The following is a 23,961-nucleotide window of genomic DNA, read 5'->3' on the forward strand; positions in this document are numbered from 1 at the left end:
TAAGTCTGTGCATAGCTTGCAATACTGGAAATTAGTAAGGAACCCAAAAGAGTAAGTTCATATTTGTGTGAAGACACTAATACTAGTATAGCAAAATCTCAAACACTCACTAGGCACTAGCTATGGGGTTTTTTGCCACAGTAAGCTTAGTTGCTGCAACAGCCATGTTACTCCCTAAAGCAGTACATGAGTCCAGACTTCTCTTTTCTATACTTAAAGAGAAATTTGATGAATTTTCAAATAAGGTCACAATGGTAATTGACGAATTTGATGGCCAAGTCAACAACGAAATTTATGAAGTTGTTAAATTCCATTCTAAGATCTCAGGGGAAGTGCTTTAAGCTCACTTTTCACAAGAAATACATGGACCTTGCTCTTCACTCTTACTTACCTTATATCATGAAAGAAGCAAAAATATTGCGAAAATATTAAAATAACTCAATCAAGATTTCACACTGGATGATGAGAACATCTATGAATTAATCAAATTCCAGCAACTTCAGAGCTATATGTAATGTTTGTCACCTCCTAGATTATTGATATCCGTACGTGTACTTCTAATTTTTCATCTAAGATATTTTCTTAATATGTTAAAGTAGACTTTTCTGCCAAGTATATTAATTAAGGAGAAGCTAGCAAATAAGAGGAGATTTAATTAATTGTCAAATATCATTTTGTGGTTTCACTTTGCCAGAACCTAAAGTCAAACAGAAAACTCTTCAGATGGCTAATCCATATCTAAAGCATCCAAGTTCAACCCTTGAAAACTAAGGTGACAAAAGAAATATTTTTGGAGAATAAACAGAGAGATTTTTCTGTAAAGTGTACAGCAGAGGAAATAGAGAGAGGATTGTTAGTAGGTGGAAGAAGTGATGAAGAAAGAGAATTTGTGGTGGAAGAAATGCTTGCATGTTTCCTCATTAGCATCATCTCCCCATCATCTCCCCAGTACAACATGCAATCGTTTGGACAAGCATCTATCTTGATATAATCAAGACAAAGCTTTTTTATGGTATTCTTGGCCTCATAAAAAGTATTAGGTATCTTTGCAAATCCAAATGCATCCTTCAGTAAATCTAGCATCATAGTCATTCCCTTGTCACTTAGCCCAGACAAATACTTTATGTGATACAACTTTAACAAAAATTCTAGCTTCGAGTACTTGGACCCTTCATATAATTCTTCACTTCCATCTCTAAGCAACTCAAAAAATTCTTTGTTATTTGAAGAAGGCAGATCATTTAACATTTCTTTTTCTCCAACTACTTGTGACGGACCTGCATCAATTCCCTCATGCTTTAAACCCAGGAATACTTCATTTATCACAATTCCATAGGATTTTCAGGAGGTAGTGCATCTAGGATAACCTCTGTGCTTGTAGAGTTCTCCAACACTTCTGTTTCCCCATGAAGAATCCAAGTAACATAATTTTGAGGGAATGACTTGCTAATCAAATGATCGTACACTATCTCTCTGGTCTGCCACTTCCCAGAACCACATTTAGGACACAGATATTTTACTCTATCTCCTATACAAGCATTCTTAAATGCAAAATCTAGAAATTGATTCAAACCAAGTAAATACTTTGTTGTATTTCTAGGCATTCCAATCCAAGATTTATCCATTGAAAAGTATTGATATATAACCTTTCAGAAGCGATCCACTGATAAGGATTTCTCTGAGCAAGAGTGTTTACTGTAACCTACAATATTTCCATGAGAAAGGATGATTTAGTAACCTATCAACGCAATAACATTATAAAATTTTGCAAGATAATGTAGCTTGGACTGCAATATGTATAAATAAATGCAAATTAGCAGTTGATGTGAATTGATACAAGAAGTCCAAATTACAAGATAGAACCAAATACATACACATACACATATCGATTGTTGTTACCAATCTCTATGTTACTTCGGTCCTTTACTTTGCTTTCCTTCTAAACATTTTCACATTTCCACACTTCTATTATAGGAGAAATGCAACAGATTTCTCTTAATTTCTTAATTGTTAGGACTCCTCGATGATTCGCTTTATATGTTGTTGACCCATTTTTCATGCTCATATAGCTATGATTCTACTGATTTTAAACCACTGTATAGTAGTGTAGCCAGTAATGATATGTTCCTACTTGTTCTATGTCTATACTGAAATTTTTTATTTGGAAAGCTGAAGCCATTTTCCTTGTAGAGGTAGTGATATGTTCCTACTTGTTCTATGGCTATACAAAAGTATTTACATATATGAAAAGAACCCCAGCACCACCTTAAGAACAACAAAACAATATAGTAAAGGAAAAGAGGGAAATATACAAACTAAACTATCAAAGATAAACAACAAATTAATTACAAAAGACTCCCCATTGGGAAGTCAGTAACCTGCGATAGGAGGAATAAGAGGTGCTTCAAAAATCACTAAGGTTACTAGAGTTTAGGCTACTATATGATACTTCCTGTCAAAATTAGCATATTTGCAGAACAAACAGCTCTACAGATGCGACTAAGATAGCAATTCAAAAGAAACTACAACCAATTGAAATCAACACATACTCAAATGTAGTACTTACTGCACTTCAAATCGGTAATATTCATTTTCTGCCGGTTGGAAAGTAGTACTGTAGTTTTTGTACAGAAAAACAACTAATGTTCATATATATAATGTTCAAATAGGTAATGTTCATTTACTGCACTTCAAATAGGTAAGATATATTTTTGTGACTCCAATATTATTAAACAGAAAAACAAAAAAAATGTACCTTGAGAGGAAAAGCAACTAGTGACAATTGTATCTTCTCTGAAGGTCCGCATGAGTTCTAAAATACACATGCAAAAGAAAATATTTCAATTAAGACTCAAATCACATAAATGAACCTACAAAATACACAAAAAATCTAAATTCTAGGACCTATAATACCTAATGCAAAAGGAGAAAGAGGACTTACATCTCGATTTCAACAAAGAGTGTTATATCATTCTTCAAAATGCACTGATTCTACTAAATTTCTGCTACTTTCTCTTGAGAATTGAAAAACATCAAGATGAAAGAAAGAGAAAAAATCAGTAAAGGAAAGATACAAATTAACTGAGAACATAAACTTAAAACCCACATGCATGATGAAAGAAAGGCAAAAAAGCAAAATCAAAGAATGAAAGAGCAAAATCAGAGCAAAATCAAAGAGGAATTTGTATAAAAGTGGGCTGCTATGAAAGCAAAATCGAAGAGGAATTTTTGAGGAATTTGTATGCTGTTCATTTTCATCCCTTGTCTGCTAGGTCTGTTAAGAATTTGGTTAAAGGAATGTTTTTGAAAATGAAAGAGGGTTTTTAGCTGAAAATGAGAAAGGGGTTTGGGAAAAAAAGAGAGGGAAATGATTAAAAAACGAAGGAAACATTGGGGTTAGTGGGCGCATTTCTTTTTTGGGTTGCGGAGGTTATCGACTGCCATAAATATATTATATTTGCGGGGGTAAATAAACCCCCACAATTCGATATAGATTGTGGAGATTATAGTAACCGCCATAATAAAACCTCCGCAAATTTAACGTTTTTTTATAGTGAATTGTTGATCTCAATTATATCTATCTATATTATTCAATTATTCACAAGTTTTGGTGGGGCGACAAGACTTTTTTCTGGCTTTATTCTATCTATCCTTTTAACTTGATAATGGATTGACAAAACTTGCATCTCTGATTCAACTATAACATCGGCCAACGAACTCTGGGAATTGCAACTGCCATAACTTCATCTTAATTATGCCCAACTGGGCATTGCAAGTGCCATATTTTCATACGAAAATGCCTTCGATCCCACCACACTTTAGACTACGCTGAAGCCGCAAAAGAAGAAGAAGAAGTATAAGCAGAAATGCGTATACCAACCACAATTATCAACTTTCTCCGCCTTCAATACGCGCGTCTACTTAATACAAACTTATTGATTGGATATGCATTAATTGTACAGGAACCAATCATATATAATTATAATGCATGCCTTATCAAGATAAAAGTCGCAAAGTAAATTTCTCAATGTAATACAACAACGTGTCCTTCAAGTAACTATCTATTAGCTGTGTCTCGTCGCCCTATATTTGAGCTAAATTGGAGGAGGAGTTATATATGCCGCTGGGTCTATATTTGCTCAACTTTTAAAAATAAAACAAAAATTAAACACCAGTTCTTGAAAAGGACAGCAGATGAAATTTTCCATTCAAACTACTTGAATCCAAATTAAAATTCCAGTGCACGAACACAATTTTTCAACAAATATTTCTTTCTTTTTTCATTGTACCAATTATATTGTGTGTATTCCTGTAAAAAGGCAACGAAAACTAAGTACACATATAATTAACATTCAAAAACGAAATACAATCCATTAAATATAAGTAATTGATCGATGACTAACTGCTACTAAATCAATCATGAGAATTGATGACCTTTTGATTCATCTATGAGAATTCAGCGATTTGCATGGTAAAGTTTTTTTTCATCAAAAGGAGATCGAAGTCTCTTATTCATGATACATTAGCAAAGCAAAAGAGCCACGAGTTTCACGTACAAGCCATGTGGTGAATTGTTCATCCAAGAAAACCTCATGTACAAAAGTCTTTGAGAAACTAGCTAGAAGGTGACTACATCTATTTTTATTTGTTCTAATAAAACAAGAACGAACTAGCTACATCTAGGTTGTAAACCAAAAATAAAAGTACAATAACAATGTGATGACATGACAAACTTATTAAAAGACAAGAAATTTCGCTTAAAGCAATGAGAATAAGTGTATTGCAATTGTCAATTTTTTTGACATATTTCGTGAGTTCCTATGATTGTTTTTCCCTTTAGATTTTTGAAATCTACGTTGTCCTCATTAGTCTCTTAAGTGACACGTCCCTAATATAATGTTGGTATACAAGGAGTTTGCACTCTTATAAATTTCTCATACATGCACCTATTCATAACAACTCAATAATCCCATCATTTTGAGTGCTTTCTTTGTTAACCTCAACACATAATACTATGATATTTAGGTACAAAATTGGAATCGTATTTCTTGTTGTCCTCTCAATTTGGGTTAGGACCGAAGGTCGTAGTATCGCGCAATTCTTAATTGAAGAATCGGAAGGAACCAAATGGGCTGTCCTAGTTGCTGGCTCCAATGGCTGGGAAATTATAGGCATCAGGTTGTTATTCCAACCATTTTTCTTTTACATTGTCTTCATATATATATTACTAATATTTAAAATAGAAGCTCAGCAATTTCTTTTACTAATTATATTTTTACTAGATGACTAGCTTGCCCGCGGTTGCGGGCCCAACAATTTTGATTCTAATGCAGCTTTACTTTACATTACAACTACAAAAACAAGAACACTTCATGAGATGTACAATTAAAATTCCGTATGCCAAAAGAACACGGACAAAATTATTCATAAAAATCCCACAATAGCAAATATGCACATCGGCTGATATCTCCAAATTGTGAAAAAATCACCTTCAATCTTATGGTATCTTGAAAAATCACTCAACATGGGTGTGTTAGCTAGGGGTGTACAAACCGAACCGAAAAATCGCACTAAATCGAAAAGTCAAACCAAACCGATTAAAAAACCCGACTTGGTTTGATTTGATTTGGTATTGCGTAAAAAAATCCGAACCAACCCGACATATAAATATATAATTTTTATATATACTTTTAAGATTTTATATAAAATTTTCTTTAAAAAATATTTAGAAATATTTGGAATTCTCTTGCGGGATATAAATTTTAATAGAATATGAAGTGCTCCATATTTATTGAACTTAAATAATGGGTTGTATGATCACTTTCTTATCAAGTGTTACCGAAATGTTTCTATCTCTTTGTTCTCCCATATTAATATCATATGTTAAGATTTATTAAATTCTTATATTTTTTTTAAATGTGAAGTGGTTATTAATATTTAGGTACCATATTGATTTTTATGTTTAATTACTAAATTCGGTTAACCTGAAAGTGTATATCAACAAAAAATTATTGTCAGACAACTAAAAAAATAACTATTATGTGTTATTAATAGAATTCTCCCATAAGAATATTTTAATCGATAATATGTTTGTCAATTTTTTATATTTTTACTAAACAAATATTTACTTATAATCAAATATTTAACAAAGTAAGATTGAAATAATATGCAAGTAACAAAAAACCTGAAAACCCGAAAAATCCGACAAAATCGAACCAATCCAAACCGAAATAGTTGGTTTGATTTGATTTTGAATAAAACCGAACTAACCCGGTCCATGTACACTCTTAGTGTTAGCCATGAACTTAATTAAAGAAAAAAGTCGCCTTCAATCACCTCTTGTGCAATTGTATGTTGTAGCCAAGGTAATATGTTTCCCTCTATAAACATCCAGAGTCCCCTTTTTTTTCCCTTCTACGTCTATACCTGCTGAAATTAACTCCCTTCTCTTTCTGTTGATGCGGCTTGTGGGTAGGAAACCAAATACTAATATTTTAACCATGCATAATTACAACTTATGCCTGCACCTAGGGGTGTACATAGGCCGAGTTAGTTCGGATTTTACAATTACTAAACTAAACCAATTGTGTCGGGTTATTAAATCTAAAGACCAAACCAAACCAATAAAACTCGGATTTTTCAATCTCGGGTTTTCGAGTTATTCGGATTTTTTCGGTTTTTTTTCCGGTAAAATCTTCGTAGAACAAAACATATAATGTATGCTCAAAATATTTCTTTAATCCTAATAAGATATAACTATATAAAGTATTTTCCAAGAAAATAATACAAAATATGAGATGTGTCATGGCATTATCCTAAAATATTCAACAATAAAGACAATAAAATTATGTAATATAAATATTGCTAATTAAAAAGCCATAATAAAAATAAACATAATCTAAAAGTACTAAGTCATGTTAAATAAATAGACTAATAAGAGAATATTAATTACATGACTAAACGCTAAAGAAAAATAAAAATAAGTTATGCATTTTTATCTAAATTATTGCAAAACAAAAAATAGATATTCAATACATTCTCGTTCGTAATATTAAATTGAATGTATTTTGTTAGCATTAATATTGATTTGATTTTGGTTTGGGCTTTTGTTAGCATTATTTAATTTACTAATATTAATGGCTAAGCATTCAAAAGTTCTAAGTCCAACCTTGAAACAATACCTTAAAAGATAAAATTACGAAATTTTTAAGAAATATTTATAAATTACATCACAATAAGTATATTTATATATTAAATATATCTAAAATTTCTATATATATAATGTCGGGTTGGTTTGGTTTCGGTTTGACTTTCTTTAGTTAAAACCAAACCAAACCAATTATGGTCGGGTTTTTTTTCCAACACCAAACCAAACCATAGTCGGATTTTTTTTCTCGGTTTGACTCGGATTATCGGGTTGGTGCGGTTTGTCGGTTTTCTTTGTACACCACTACCTGCACCCTTGACTCGACATGTATGTATTGCAAATTGACAAGATCTTCACGATATATCTTCTCTCTCTACAGCTTTCAAGCTCAAGAGTCAAGAAGAAATATAATGATAATACTTGCTTCAATTAGATCCCGGAACAAGTTCCACCAAGGTAATTGTGAACCAGGCAATTTTGAAAGATTGGAAATTCAAGAGAAGGGGATTATGCAGGATATTTTACATTTACAAGAAACTTTTGTCCTAAAAAGTGATTCAAAATTACTTAGCAGAAAGATATACTCTTTACATCAAAGCAATATACACAAGTAGAACCTGAGCACCACGCAGTGTTCCAGGCCTTGCTCGCCCAGTTCCCTTCTGCCTCCATGGTTTTCTACCAGTCCCAATAACTTCACTAATGATTTTAGTTGAATAGGTTCCCTGCAACATTCATCAAAAGTAGGTCAACAACACCATTTGAATTCTTTACTACCTTGGCAAGTATCTATAATTTTACAAAGCTTGTAGAATCAGGGGAACAAGCATAAAGATAGCAAAATAGGTAGGAGAATAGGAGGCACTGATTGATTTGAATGATCCGCCTTAGACCATTTTTTGTCTGCAACAATTTTCTTTAGCAAGACGATTTTTTTCCCAAAGGCATATGAGTTTCTGTGGTCTTCATATGCCTCAAAATGATCATCTCGATTCTCTTTTTCCCCCAGTAAGTCTCTTTGTTTCCCAGAGAAGCAATTGACAGTAAGATGAGAAATGAAAAATGATAAATGTCTCTTAGGCACGAGAAACATAGAGTAAAATAGGAATAGCTCGCCAATATGTATGCTCTATAATTGAAAATTTGGGATTCAAAATAATCGTGCACATACCTACTGTTGTTTTGCTAGTTGCCATCTCACAACACGATGAATAATATCCTTCCTAATTGGAACATCAAAAACATCCCCAGCCAAACACATAAAACTCTTGTCTTCATTATGAAAATTCGTTACTCAAATGACCAGGTCCCGATGGAGCCCTGCCATATACAGTAATCAAAATGATAGTTACACAAAATCAGATGATATAGATTCATCCATTGGAGTAATTTTTCAGTACAAAATGAGGCAGGGATTTATATGGGGCAAACATTATAACAACTCTACTTTGTACTAACAATATGAGGCAATCATCCTTACAAAGGGCAACATATGATGATCTAGGAAGTGTTCCATCATAGTAGGTGAAATGTAAGGCAAGCAACAAACAGTTTCAACTATTACTTCTTCGTTATTCTAAAGCTAAAGGGGAATAAAATAGCATATTGTACTTAAAGCAACAACATGGCGATCAAGGAAAAAACATTTCCATGAAGCATGATAGAGAGCTGTGTTTTCATTATATTCCTACAGCTTCTAAGTTAGTCATGGGAATATGAGGAACTATAATTCCATTAATCAATACTCAACAATCTTTTTGTGCCAAATAGCTAACCTCAACATGCTTGGTATTGCGGATATTAGTTATTGTTTTTGTGCCAAATACTTAAAAGTACACAAGCCTCATTCTCCAGAAAGCTAAGGAGTAAAAGAGAAACTTCCCCCAAAAAAATGCAGTCGATGCCAAAAGATACTTGTTTTGCAAGATGTGATATCCAATAACGTACTACTTTACGCTATTCTTTATAAACTGAGGGGGCTCGCTAAAAAATACCGGTAGGTCCTACACAATACGAGTATCTATAGAATCTTCTTTGAATTCTAACTTACATGACATACATAAACATACCATTTCATTTTAAAATATTGCTGGTAGAGAATCCCCCAACCTCCAATATAACCAAAACAGATAAAGGTGATTCATCCAAATGAAATGAAACTCTTTGATGATCCACTATGACTAAAAGATCATGTTTGGTTATCATTTTTCACAAATATATCCAACCTATTTCAGAAACTTCTTTTACATTATATGTAAAAGCATCAGAATCTTAAAAGGCATATAAAGTTTAACTGAGGGCTTCAAAAAGTAAAAGACATGACAAACAACTTACCGAAAAGGGTGAATCTTTAGAATAAAATTCCATCGTATATTTTGGTTCTTTAGAGATTAGACATAAGGTTTCACCGGATATAAAGCGGCAAGAATCAAGAAGTGGATAAGAAACCCGCTAGTAACAATAAGTAATCCCTGAGGAAATACTTCAAAAATGGATTATTACAAAACAATAAGACAAAAGGAAAGAGTTACCAAAGCAATTCAAGAACCTCACTTTGATAATTTAGATGCAATTAAAGAGATGTCAAAGTGTTTAGGAAAAACCAATTCGATAAACCCCTCTCATCCTTGCAAATTTCTGGAACAGATGAAAAAATACACACAAACAAAAATTTCGAAAATAATATAATTCAAAAGCTCCAGAGAAAAAAAAATCATAATTAAACCCCAAAGACAATTGCAAGATAAAATTCTCATACATACAAAAGCAAATAAATAGATATTCCAAATGAAAATAAGGGAAATAGAAGTAGGCACATGAGTTTTAAGCTGACACGGCAAGAATGACAAAAGGGCATCATTATGGAGAAACCTCATTCAAGAACTATAAAAAATCATATAATTAATAAATGGGCAATTGGAACTCAACTGAAACTACAACCAAAAAGGCCTGAATCCCGTCATCAATTGCCACCCAATTAAGAAGATGAAGAGATTCGAGCAAAAAAATGGAGGAGCATTTCTTTGTGAAAAGAGATGAAAGAGCCGATATTTCTAGAGCTACCGTCAAACATGGAGTGAGCAAGCAGTGGACCCATAAAACATTTTATGTTTATCCATCTTACCAATTTAACCTTGCATATTGATGTAATTACAATTTTGCCATTGGTCGACCGGACTTGTCTTTTCTATATAATAGAAAAAATATAGTTATTACTTAGCTAAAAATCTACCTCATGTTCTCAAACCTAGATGAGGAATATTTTAAGTTAAATATACTATCTTAGTCACTGGGTGGCGCATCGAAGAACAATGTCTGCTGTGCTACTTTTGCCAGAGAAAGTTGAATGTTATATATTTCATATTTGTTTGGTCATTAAATGATTTCAGGCAGATGTATGCCACGCTTACCAACTATTGAAGGATGGAGGTCTAAAAGATGAAAACATCATCGTATTCATATACGATGACATTGCTAACAATACTATGAATCCCAGACCTGGAATCATCATCAATAATCCACATGGCCATGATGTTTACAAAGGTGTTCCTAAGGTTTGTTTTTGTTCTTTCCTGGTTCAATATATTCCTTGAAAATTTTCAAGACTAAGAGTTTTTGCTTAATTATGAGGTGTTATTATTTTCTTGAGACAGGATTACGTAGGAAAAGATGTTAATGCTCACACTTTTTACAATGTTATTCTTGCGAACAAAAGTGGTATCACTGGGGGCAGTGGGAAAGTAGTGAACAGTGGTCCAAATGACCATATCTTCATCTATTATACTGATCATGGCGGCCCTGGTGTAGTTTGTAAGTAGCCTCTATCTCCTCGATCGAGTTATTATTCTTTGTATATTGCATAACTTAATTTGCTAATTAGTCTGGTCTGTTTCACATTTTTTGAGTTTAGGGGTTCTTGATTTCTATTTGAATGCTAATGCTAACCATTTGATTCTAGTATATATTGGATTATTAGTCACTACGTACAGTTGAATGTGGATAATCAGTTTTGTTAGGAACTTCTCGCCTAATGCCACGGTTAGGCAATCGTAAATGAAGCTAATATATATTGACTACAAAATTGGCGATTCTCTCCTGGTTTTTATCATACTTTGGAATTGATCATGATCAGGATATGCGTATTTATTTCATGCTTTTACTGTTGTCAGCGATGCCAAGTGGAGAAGATGTTTATGCAAATGATCTGATTGATGTGTTGAAAAAGAAGCATACTTCATGGACATTTGACAGATTGGTAAGTGGTAACTTGCTTGTTTAAATCTTTCAGGATTTCGATAAGTGAATTTTAAGGTCTGAATTTTATGTTAGATGATGTTATATTTTTCTATCTTCAGGTGTTTTACCTAGAAGCTTGTGAGTCTGGTAGCATGTTTGATGGTCTTCTTCCCGAAGGTCTCGACATCTATGTCACGACTGCATCAAAACCAGATGAAAACAGTTGGGCAACATATTGTGGTACCTATGATGGTGGAGTTGTTGATTGGCAAAATATTGTCCCACATCGGTAGAGGACCTCATTTGGGGGAATGTTTCCCTATAAAAGGAGGCCTAATATTTAGGATTTTAAAACACCTCTCATTTGCCTTCTTATCTTCTTAAGGTATTTGTATCTTCTCTCTTTAGTATGATTTCACTTGTATTTTTGGAGTGGAATAAAATATTGGTTGTGTCTGAGGAAGTAGGCAAAATTGGCCGAACCTCGTAAATTTTGGTGTTCCTTTTATTGTTGCTTTATTGTCTTATTTATTATTTGGTGGCTGCCATAATTTTTGGTATAGTAGTTGTGACTCATTTACACTATATACATTTGGCTTCCGCAACAATTGGTATCAGAGCCAAGGTACTGTTCAAGTATGCTCTGTGGTTGCAGCATAGTTTGATCTTCCACATCAGAAAAGATTTATCTTGATAACTGAGTCAAGGTTCTGTCTGAGTATGCTCTGCGGTTGTAGCTTAGTCTGATCTTCCACACCAGAAAGGAAATAATCTTGATTTGTGTCGTCAGCTATTAAATAATATTTGTGTCAAAGATGAGAGACAATAAACAAGAAGAATCTACATCAAGTGTCAACGATACGTCATCATTGGCATCTTCGCTTATGACAAGAATTGTGTCAAATGCGAAATTTGCGGTAGAAATTTTTGACGGGTCAGGATATTTTGGGATGTGCCAAGGCGAGGTTCTAAATGTCCTTTTTCAACAAGGGCTAGATCTTGCCATTGAAGAAAAAAGACCAGATGTTATTGGAGAAGAAGATTGGAGAATTATCAACCGTGTTGCTTGCGGTACCATTCGATCCTACCTTGCTAGAGAGCAGAAATATTCATACACAAATGAAACTTTTGCAAGTAAATTATGGAAAGCATTTGAGGATAAATTTTTGAAGAAAAACAGTCAAAATAAATTGTACATGAAGAAGAGACTGTTTCGCTTCACCTATGTTCCCGGTACCATAATGAACGAACATATCACCAGTTTCAATAAGTTGGTCACAAATTTGCAAAATATAGATGCAACTTTTGATGATGGTGACTTGGCCTTGATGTTGTTGGGGTCACTTCCTGATGAGTACGAGCACCTTGAAACTACTCTATTCCATGGGAATGACGAAATTTCTCTCAGAGAAGTTTGTTCGGTTTTGTACAGCTATGAACAAAGAAAGGGAGAAAAACAAAAGGGCGGAGAAGGAGAAGCACTGGTTGTGAGGGGTCGTCCTCAAAATCAAATGAGGACAAAGAAGGGAAGATCCAAGTCAAGATCTAGACCCAGCAAAGATGAATGTGTCTTTTGTCGAGAAAAGGGACACTAGAAGAAAGACTCTCCGAAGTTGAAGAATAAGGCCAAACATAACAATGGAAAGGCCATTATGGATTCAAATGTAGCTGATTGTGATGATTCAGACTTCTCATTAGTTACAACAGAGCCATCAACATCAGTAGACATATGGCTGATGGACTTGGCTTGTAGCTATCATATGTGTCCCAACATGGACTGGTTCGTAGATTTTCAAGAAGGAGAATATGGAGTCATCCACAGAGCGGATAACAACCCTCTTACCTCATATGACATTAATTCAATACGATTAAGGAACCATGATAGAATGATCAGAACATTAACAGATGTTCGATATGTACCGGATTTGAAGAAGAATCTCATCTCTGTGGGAGCCCTAGAATCAAAAGGGTTCAAAATAATTGTAGAAAATGGAGTGATGAGAGTATGCTCCGGTACACTAGTGGTAATGAAGGCCAATCGGAAGAACAATAATATGTACCGTTATCGCGGTAGTACATTTATCGGGACAACAACAATAACATCCAGTGACAAAAAAGAGGCAGAAGCAATCAGGCTATGGCAAATGCGTTTGGGACATGCTGGAGGTAAATCCTTGAAAACTTTATCAGATCAAGGATTGTTAAAAGGAGTAAAGGCTTGCAACTTGGAGTTTTGCGAGCATTGTACCAAAGGGAAACAGACAAGGGTTAAATTTGGTACAGCAAACCATAATACTAAATGTATTTTGGATTATGTACACTCTGATGTTTGGGGTCCTTCCAAAACACCTTCATTGGGTGGAAAGCACTATTTTGTAACCTTTGTTGATGATTTTTCCCAAAGAGTGTGGGTGTATACAATAAATAGCAAAGATGAAGTGTTGGGAATTTTTCTCAAATGGAAAATGATGGTGGAAAATCAAACATGCAGGAGGATCAAGTGTATTCGCACAGACAATGGAGGTGAATACAAAAATAATCATTTTAATAAGGTCTGTGGAAATGATGGCATCGTCCGACACTTCACTGTCAGACATACACCACAACATAATGGAGTGGCAGAATGTATGAATCAGACCTTGCTGGAGAAGGTACGGTGTATGTTGTCCAATGCTGGCTTGGGCAAAGAATTTTGGGTTAAGGCAGTTACATGTGCATGCCACCTCATTAATCGTCTATCATCTGCTGCTATTGATGGCAAGACACCATTTGAAAAATGGTATGGAAAGCCTATTGTAGATTATGACTCTTTGCACGTATTTGGCTCAACTGCATATTATCATGTAATAGAGTCAAAATTGGATCCAAGGGCAAATAAGGCTATTTTTATGGGGATTACTTCTGGAGTCAAAGGATATCGCTTATGGTGTCCTATGACAAAGAAAGTAATATTCAGTAGGGATGTTACCTTTGATGAATCTGCTACGGTAAATAAGGTAACAGAAGATACCAAACAAAATGAGGGTGCTTCTAAGCAGGTGGAGTTTGAGGAAAAATTTATTTTTCCTACACAAGAAGCAAAGAAGGAAACATATGAAGATTATCCTCTGGAAGAAGAGCCAGTAGAGAGGGAGATTCCAACTCAGGAACCTCAACAACAACTTGAATCAATTGCAACTAGCAGGCCAAAAAGGACAATAACAAAACCTGTTCGTCTTATAGAGACGGTTGCTTATGCCGCCTCAATTGTAGCTGATGATGTTCCTACCACTTATAAAGACGCAGTCCAAAGTTCAGAAGAAGATAAGTGGAGGATTGCTATGAATGATGAAATACAATCCCTTCATCAAAATCATACATGGAGATTGGCCAATCTCCCGAAGGGAAAGAAAATAATTGGGTGCAAATGGGTATTTGCAAAGAAAGAAGGATTTTCTAACCAAGAAGATGTTCGCTACAAAGCAAGATTGGTGACTAAAGGATATGCTCAAAAGGAGGGAATTGATTACAATGAAGTGTTTTCTCCAGTTGTAAAACATTCCTCCATTAGAATTATGCTGGCTTTGGTAGCACAGTTGGATTTGGAACTAGTTCAGATGGATGTAAATACTGCGTTTTTACATGGAAACTTGGAGGAGGAAATCTACATGACTCAGGCAGAAGGATTCAAAGTTGCTGGAAAAGAAAATATGGTATGCAAACTTGAAAAATTGTTGTACGGATTGAAACAATCTTCTAGACAATGGTACAAAAGATTTGACAAGTTTATGTCGCGGCAAGGGTACAAGAGAAGCAAGTACGATCATTGTGTGTATTTGCGCAAGCTTAAAGATGGTTCCTTTATATATCTTCTCCTATATGTTGATGATATGTTGATAGCTTCCAAGAATTCGGAAGAAATTGATAAGTTGAAGATTCAACTGAAGAAGGAGTTCAAGATGAAGGATCTGGGTGAGGCAAAGAAAATTCTTGGCATGGAGATAATAAGAGATAGACGTTCAAAGAAACTCTGTCTATCTAAAAAGGAATATTTGAAGAGAGTACTACAACGTTTTGGCATAGATGAGAAGACTAAGCCAGTTAGTACTCCACTTGCTCCCCATTTTAAGCTAAGTACTACTATGTCGCCAAAAGATGAAGCTGAACAGGAGTATATGTCAAGGTTACTGTAAGCACGTGATTTTTGCCCAATATGAGAAATACTCCCAAAAAAATGCAAAATAAAATGATTTTTTCTTGATGTGCAATTTTGAGTGTTTTTGTGATATTTTTGGATAATTATTTGTATTTGTCTGTGTTTTCTTATTTGTTAAATTAATAAAAAATACAAAAATACGTCGCATTTTGCATGTAGGATTTAATTCTACAATTGTTAGTAATTAAATTTGTTTATAAAAAATGAAAATTACAAAAATAGGCATCGTTTGCATTTTTAGCATTTAATGTCCAAATATACAATTTTATGCTTAATTAACACTTAATTGTGCGTTAATTGTTATTGGAAGTTAATTTGTGCTTTTATAACTTAATTTAGTTCATAATAATAGTTTAAGTATTTTTATAATTTAGTTTTAGAAAAATAAAAGAAGAAAAAAAGAGCGAAAATATAAAGAAAGTCGGAATTGGGCCTCTTCTTCAATTTCAAGCCATAGGCCCAAAAAATGGCCCAATCTTCCCTACGACCCAGTCCATTTCGAACTGGGTCGACCCAGTCCATAACCCAAAAGACCCAATACCCCTATCTTGCATTTCAAAGACACAAAACAAAACAAAAAAAAAACCCAAAAACCCTAAAAATGACCTAAGTCATCCGCCCCCCCCCCCCATTCTTCTTCTTCTTCTTTTCTTCTTCTTCTCCTTCTCCAAAATAGTGAGCTGCCATGGCTACCCAGCAGCCACCCCCCTTCGTCGAACACCACCCAAGCACCGTCCAAACACCACCAAACGACACAACCTCTTTCGCGACCCCAACCCCAATCACGCCGGAAAAACCCTCGACCAACGAAGGAGAAACCCCATCGTTGCGGCTTCCTTTCCTCCGACCAGCTGTTCCTGTTCCGAGCATGTCGAGCTGCTGCCATGGTCGACCAGCTGCTCCTGTTCCGAACACGTCAACTGCTGCCCGCGACGAGCTGCGACGAGCAGCCATGAGTGTTCAGCTGCGACGAGCTGCGACGGGCAGCCATGAACGTTCAGCTGCGACGAGCTGCGACGAGCAGCCATGAGCGTTCAGCTGCGACGGGCAGCCATGAGCGTTCAGCTGCGAGGAGCTGCGACGAGCAGCCATGAGCATTCAGCTGCGGACTGCTGCTCCTTCCTCTCCATCTTCTTCGTTTATTCGTCGTTGTTTCGAATCGGTTAGTTGGTTTATGTTTCCAAATTTCGTCCATATTTTTTTTGTTGTTCGTTGTTTTTCGGATTCAAAATCGATAAATGATTCAATGTTTGTTTTGTTTGTCCGTAGTTGAAATAATTTTAGTTTGTTCATATGTTTCGTTAAATTAATTTTCAGATTTCAAATAGAAGTTTAATTAGTTGTTTTCATGTTTATTTCATGTTTGTATTATTGTTTAAGTAAGTATTTGTTAGTTTGATGTTTGTTAGATTCAAATTGAAATTTAATCAACTATTTCTTCAATTTGTTTCATGTGTTTATGTATTGTTAGAAATTGTTAATATTGTTAAGTTCAAGTTTAAGTTCATAATTGTTTCTTCGTCGATCTTGTTATTTGTTTAAAGAATTTAGTTGTATTAAAGGAATATATTGTTTTAATCGTTTAATCCGTCATGTTTGTTGTCTTAAAATAGATCCATTCATGTTCATACTTTGTTTGGATAATCTTGAATCCGAATTTTGTATAGTTTGATTTCTTGTTTACCATTTATGATTATTGCTTGAATTGTTCTCATAATCTTGTTTAAAGTTTAATATAAGAATTGTTTGTTGTAATGTTGTTAGTAGTTGATTTTAAGTTCAATATGATTGAAGTTAGAAATCTAAATATATTTGTTTGTTGTTGTTGTTTAAATCCGAAAATAGGTTTGTTGCTAAAATATTGTTCAATCAAATTTTAGTTGTTCTTTGTTGTTCAATTTGTGTTCATGTGATTTGTTGTTGAAATGTTGTTAAAATCGTGTTCATGTGATATTGTTGTTATGATGTTCATCCATGTTCATATTGTTGTTTGAACATTGTTAGAAATTGATCATATTGTCTATATTTTGGTTAAGTTTGATTAATTGATGTGTTATAGCTGATGGGTAGTTTGGTAAATTTGTAATACGTTCAGGGGTAGTTTGGTAATTTCAGTAAGGTCGGAAGGGGTAGTTTAGGAATTGTACATTTTGAAATTGTTTATTTGAAGCATGGGGGACAAAATGAAATGGGGTGGGTTGTGATATGATTATTTAATATAAAGGGGGATAAGATTTAAATTAAAGGGGAATCTTGCATTATTTTAATTAAAGCATGGGGGACAAAATATAATGGGGTGGTGTGATATGTTTATTTAATGTAATGGGGATGAGTGGAAAGATAATGGGTTGGGTAGAGAAAAAGTATTGATTTAATTGATTAAAAGATTTATGGGATGAGATTATATATATGGGAAGTCTTGAAGACAAATGGGAAGAACAAGAATACAGATAGAGAGAAAAAAAAACGGACAGAGAATAGAAGAGAGAAAAATTCCGAAAAATATTTAAGCTTTCAAAAATAAAAATAAAAGCTAAAAAATCTACTGCTTTCTTTCTTTGTTTGAAATTAGTATTAATGGTTGTTGTTTCATTTAAAGCTTAAAGCTTTTGTTTTTGGGATTACTACTCCACCGGTCTGTTACTGGGTTGTTACTATTGTTGGGCAGTTGTTGCTATTGTACTGTTATTATTGCTGCTGATTCTCATCATCATTTTCTTTTGCTTCCAATATCAGGTACATATCTGTAAATTCATGTCACGAAAAGCTTCAACATGACAAATTAATGAAGTTCGGGAATTATAATTCTGTTTTCCATTCATTCAAGTTTAGTAGTTAAAATTTGGTTTTGTTTCAGTTGATTAATATAGTAGTACGTTTGGCGTAATGAATATAAGATAATTGTTACCTCTTAAAATTCGTTTAAGTGTTGTAATAATATCATCTATTTCGGAATTTTCATTAAGTGAAGTCATGATTAAAATATCAAGGTAGCGAACATGGCATAAAATGGGCCATTAATTACATCCCGTAATATTGTTAGCTAAATGCAAAGTAGAATGGAAGTATTAATAAATTACATTATTAGTATATCTTGTAAAAAAAATCTGATTTTTTAGATTGATATAAGTTGTATGTTCATATATAGCATGATGATGAGTATATATATAATCATATGTGGAAGGTGAGTTGATACAATATTAGGAATGGTTCAAACGTATAACTATATTGCATGTGATGTAATTTTATTGAATCAATTTGTATAATAGTTCTCTTTCTTATCAACTTGACTCTTATCTTCCATTGCAAACATTAACCAAACCATTGCAACTTTGGACTAAAACAAATACATAAGAAGGACATAGGATTTATAAACGAATCGTGGCATTTTATGTAAAAGATATATAGAAGAAGAGTTCGCCTTAAATGAAACAATGAAAATTCTTCAGGAACTATTAATTTGTTTATCAAATTAATTCTTTTTCCATTTTTATATGTGATTCGATTTTTTGATATATTAATGTTGTATCCACGATAAAAAATGATAGTATTTTTTAGTTACCTGTTGTTTGTTTCTTTTTCATATCATTAATTCTTTAAAATTTGAATGGCTTGGAGGAATATAATTCATATGCGTAAAATAAGATTTGCGGTGAACACATAATAACTTTTGAATGTTTTTTTCAAGAAATATAGAGACGTCTAAATCAATGTTTCTCTATGGCTTTCATATAAAAATAAGTGGATATAATAAACAATTTGTAAACAAATTTATACTACCATCAAGAATATTTTTGTGATTAGGGATACGTTCGCGTAACCTAATTATATTTCTAAAGGCAATTCGGATTATGCGTTCGCACAACTTCGATCGAATATTTAATAAAAGGGATTTCTCGGAGAATATCATTATTAATTTCATATAACTCGAGATGTGCGGTTCAATATTTAATGATACAAGAGCGACGGACATTCTTAATTTTATTTTAAGCACAATTTCGAACTTAAGTCTATTTTTATAAATAAATAAAAATTTCGAAAAAAAAATAAATAAATTATATTATCAATATCATTGTGTATACGTACGCGTGACACGATTTTCACGTTAAAAAATATTAAAAACGAATACACGTACGCGTGATTCGATTCGAAGAAGGGTCTTTAATTATAAACAATTTAAATAGAAGCGGTAACAATAAAATCATGCAATAAAAATGTATTTAATAAATCAAAATAATCAAGCCAAATATAACAGTTGAGCGACCGTGCTAGAACCACGGAACTCGGGAATGCCTAACACCTTCTCCCGGGTTAACAGAATTCCTTATCCGGATTTCTGGTTCGCAGAATAATAAACAGAGTCATATTCTCCTCGATTCAGGGATTAAAATTGGTGACTTGGGACGCCTTAAAATTCCCAGGTGGCGACTCTGAAACAAACAAACAAATCCCGTTTCGACTGTCCTTTAATTGGAGAAAACTCCCTTGCACCCTCGCGGGCGCGGGAAAAAGGAGGTGCGACAGCTCTGGCGACTCTGCTGGGGATTTAAAACCAAAACCACTGGTTCAGGGTTCAAGAATTCGAGCTTAAAATAATTGTTATAGTTGGCTTTATTTATTATCTGATTTTTTTACATGATATATGCCCAATGTGCTAAATGACACTTTTACCGCTTTAATATTATTTGAATTATGAATATATACAACTGCTACGAAACCCCCTTCTTTCTGAGTCTTCTAAATTTATGGTGCACACGTGCGCGTGACCCACCTTTCTGTTAAAGTCATACCAAATAAGACGAAGTTGAGACAAGTAACTAGGCCGGGTAGACTTTCGTGCTCCCGGTACGTTGCCCCCGCATCGGCTCAAACTGTCCGTTTGGGTAAGCCAGGGCTAGATCAATATGCCTCAGGTTTTTTCACTTAGAATAACTCAGCTTCATGCCGGATCCCTAGTAGGAGCGATTGTTTGCATCACGTGCATTTGACTTTGGAGACTCAACACAGGGGTTGGGTCTGTCTAGGACAGGTGTACCAAAAAAAAAATGACCATCCTGATGCATCTTACTTGCTGCTACTTGCGCATTTATTTGATCCGGATTTGTGTGTTGACTGACTTTTGAATATCATGAATAATATTTTAAAATTGAAAAAAAAGAAATAGCGGTTAGGGAATTGACTGTTTATTTTTGAAAAAAAAAAAGCCAATGCCCAAATACTGTCAAAACTCTGCCGAAATTTTGAGAAAATGAAAAAAAAAATATTTTATTAGTTTGTTTTATTAAAACCAAAGAAAAAATAGAAAGAAAAAAAAATCGTTGTTCTGTCTTATTTTTCAAAAAAATTATTTTTCAAAAAAATAAAAAATAAATATATATATATATAAAGGAAAATAGTTTGTCTTCCCCTGAAAATGACAATGAAAAAGAGTCTTACTTTTAAAATAGTTTTTATTTTATTCGTTTCTGAAAAATTCAAAATAATAAAATAAAAAGAGTCGCGTTGAAAGTGGTTTTATTATTTGTTGCAAATATATATATATATAAAAATCCAAAAAGTTTTTCTTTATTTCCAAAAAATGTATATATATCTTTATTTGTTGCAAAAATATTTGTCCTGCCCTAAAAGTCTGGAAAAGTTTTTTTTTAGACTCCCAATTTTCAAAAAAAAAAAATCCAAAAATATTTTCCATTATTGACTTCTTTAGATTTTTTTTTTAATTATTAAAAAATATATATATAAAATATATATATTCGAAAATATTTTGATTCTTCTTTCAAAATTGAAAAGAAAATTCAAAATTCAAAAAATATTTTTTAGAAGCATTTCTTTTATCAAAAGTAAAATTCCAAAAATATTTTTTTTCTTTAGAATAAAAAAAAAGACAAATGGAAATTCGAAAAAAAAAACTTCCTTTTACTTTTGAAATTCTCAAAGTTCAAATCAAAAGAAAAGGAATTTTTACGAGTTTTTCTTTCAAAAAGAAATCGATCAAAAAAAATATATATATACTTCCTTTGAGCAGTTCTTTCACAGTTCCAATAAAAAAAAATATTAGTTCATTTACTTATTCACGAGGTCCGAACTACGCAAGGTCTGATTCATGCGGGGTCATGATACGTAGGCAATCTCTATAAGATTCGACCACCACAATAAAATATATATAAGAAAATAAAATAAAATAAAAGTGAATAAAATTTTCAAGAAAGTTGGGACGACACAAGCAGTCGAGCAAATGCATAATAGAAAGGGGATATTTGTCTAGGAGCATTGCATCTCAACGTGTAATTATATATGTGTTAAATTCTCAAAAAACTAACAAGTTTGTTCATTTTCAGAATTCAAGCAGTTAGTTTCTCTAAAGAGTATACTGGCATATTATCATTATCACACGAGATCAAAAGGACCAATACCCGAAAGTATGTCTATCCCAGAGGTTGACACAGGTATTGAGCTAGAGGAGATGGATGTCGGGAAAATGAAAGAAGAGATGTTTAAACTCAAGCAGCAAATGGCTGAGATGTACCAAGCCTGGTCTACAGGACAGTTACCCCCATCTTACCCAACTAACCCTGCTCCATCAATGACCCAAACTCAGGATAATATTACAACTGAATTATCCCCAAATTTCCCCATTTACCAACACTACCGAGGAACCACCTCTCAGACACCGCAGTCTCCACCTCCGAAACCAGTTTCATACTTTCCTCCACCTGTGACTCCTGTTTTCGTAGCACCTCCCCCGGCTACATTCCACAAATCTCCTAGTGAGTCTACATTCCAGGCCCAGGATAACCAATATTACCCCCCGGAGCCCACCCTCAAGGCCTCCGAAATATATTCAACTACTCCTCGTTTTGACCTCCCAACTGAAAGTGATAAGCCAGCCAAAAATACTGAACAAGAAGAGATGTTCAGGAAGGTCAAAAGTCTAGAACAATCATTCCGAGACATGCGAGGGTTAGGTGGGCAAGTCAGTGTAGCATACAAGGATTTGTGCTTGTTCCCAAATGTACAATTACCAGTTGGCTTCAAGATGCCTAAATTTGATCTATACAATGGGCACGGCGACCCAGTAGCCCACTTAAGGGGTTTCTGCAGCAAGATGCGAGGAGCTGGGGGAAAGGACGAATTATTGATGGCTTACTTCAGTCAAAGTTTAAGCGGATCAGCTTTGGAGTGGTATACACGCCAGGACCATGGGAGATGGTACACCTGGGATGACCTGGCACAGACATTCACATACCATTTCCAATACAATCTGGAAATCATCCCAGATCGACTATCTTTGACAAAATTTGAAGAAGAAACACAATGAAAGTTTCAGAGAGTACGGCTTCCGGTGGAGAGAACAAGCAGCAAGAGTGGATCCTCCTATGAAGGAGAGTGAAATGGTAGACTACTTCCTCCAAGCCTTGGAACCAACTTACTATGCCCATTTGGTTTCAGCGGTTGGGAAATCATTCAACGAGGTAGTGAAGATGGGGGGTATGGTGGAAGAAGGCCTCAAGACAAATAAAATTATGAGCTATTCAGCAATTAAGGCAGCTACTCAAGCTATTCAAAGCGGGGTAGGAGAAATCGGAAGAAAAAAGAGAGAGGAAGCAGCGGTAGTTGATTCAGGAATTTGGTCGGGACCCAGAGGTTCACCGCCTTACTATAATCAACAACGACCTCGCCAATCAACTTACCACCACAATTCATCCCAACACTACTATCACCCTTCAGAGCCCCATTCTTCTATTAACCAAGCCCAAACATACACTCAGCCTCCGGTTCGCTCGCAATGGCACGCACCGGCTCCCCAGAACACACATACACCACTGCAAAACACCTATTCACCACCAAGAGCCTACAAGAACCCTCCAGGGGCAGGTTTCCGGGGAAATCAGGCTTTCAGAAATGAAAAAATACAAAGAACATTCACTGAGTTGGGGAAACCTATACTGCTGTGTTCCACAAATTAAGGCAGTTAGGCTTGTTAAGTCCTGTTGAGCCCAGATTGCCAAATCCCTTTCCCAAAAATATGGACCACTCGGTAAGCTGTGAGTATTGTTCGGGGGCTCCCGGACATGATACCGAGAAATGTTGGAAGTTGAAACATGCAGTACAAAATCTTATTGACACCAACAAGATTGAGGTTCAGACACCAGAGGCACCCAACATCAATCAGAACCCGTTGCCGGCACACCTTGAAACCCACATGATTGAGCTAATGCACGAAGGAGGGAAGCTAAAGAAACCCTCACAAACAGTGATGATGATCCGTGTCGGTTCAAAAGAAATGTTAACCAGTGGGAAAACGGTGGTATAGTTGGAAAAGGTGGATGACAAGCCAGTTATGGTGGTGGGAAAAGGGTCCAATGAGGCAGATGTACAGTTT

The 23,961-nt window shown here is 34.5% G+C and overlaps 1 long non-coding RNA gene and 1 pseudogene across 1 annotated transcript; one reads left to right on the forward strand and one right to left on the reverse strand.

Moving 5' to 3' along the window:
* Window positions 1-4,974: 4,974 nt before the first annotated feature.
* The window catches only part of LOC107763491 (vacuolar-processing enzyme-like), a 35,993-nt pseudogene continuing 17,006 nt past the window's right edge, over window positions 4,975-23,961 (forward strand).
* On the reverse strand, window positions 7,626-10,212 carry LOC107763492 (uncharacterized). The gene is made up of 3 exons (XR_001643033.2): window positions 10,076-10,212; window positions 8,319-8,467; window positions 7,626-7,872 (listed from the first exon to the last, which is right to left on the reverse strand). It is a non-coding gene; the product is annotated as an uncharacterized LOC107763492 (long non-coding RNA).

Source organism: Nicotiana tabacum, chromosome 1, assembly GCF_000715075.1.
Source record: "Nicotiana tabacum cultivar K326 chromosome 1, ASM71507v2, whole genome shotgun sequence".
Lineage (NCBI taxonomy): Eukaryota > Viridiplantae > Streptophyta > Magnoliopsida > Solanales > Solanaceae > Nicotiana > Nicotiana tabacum.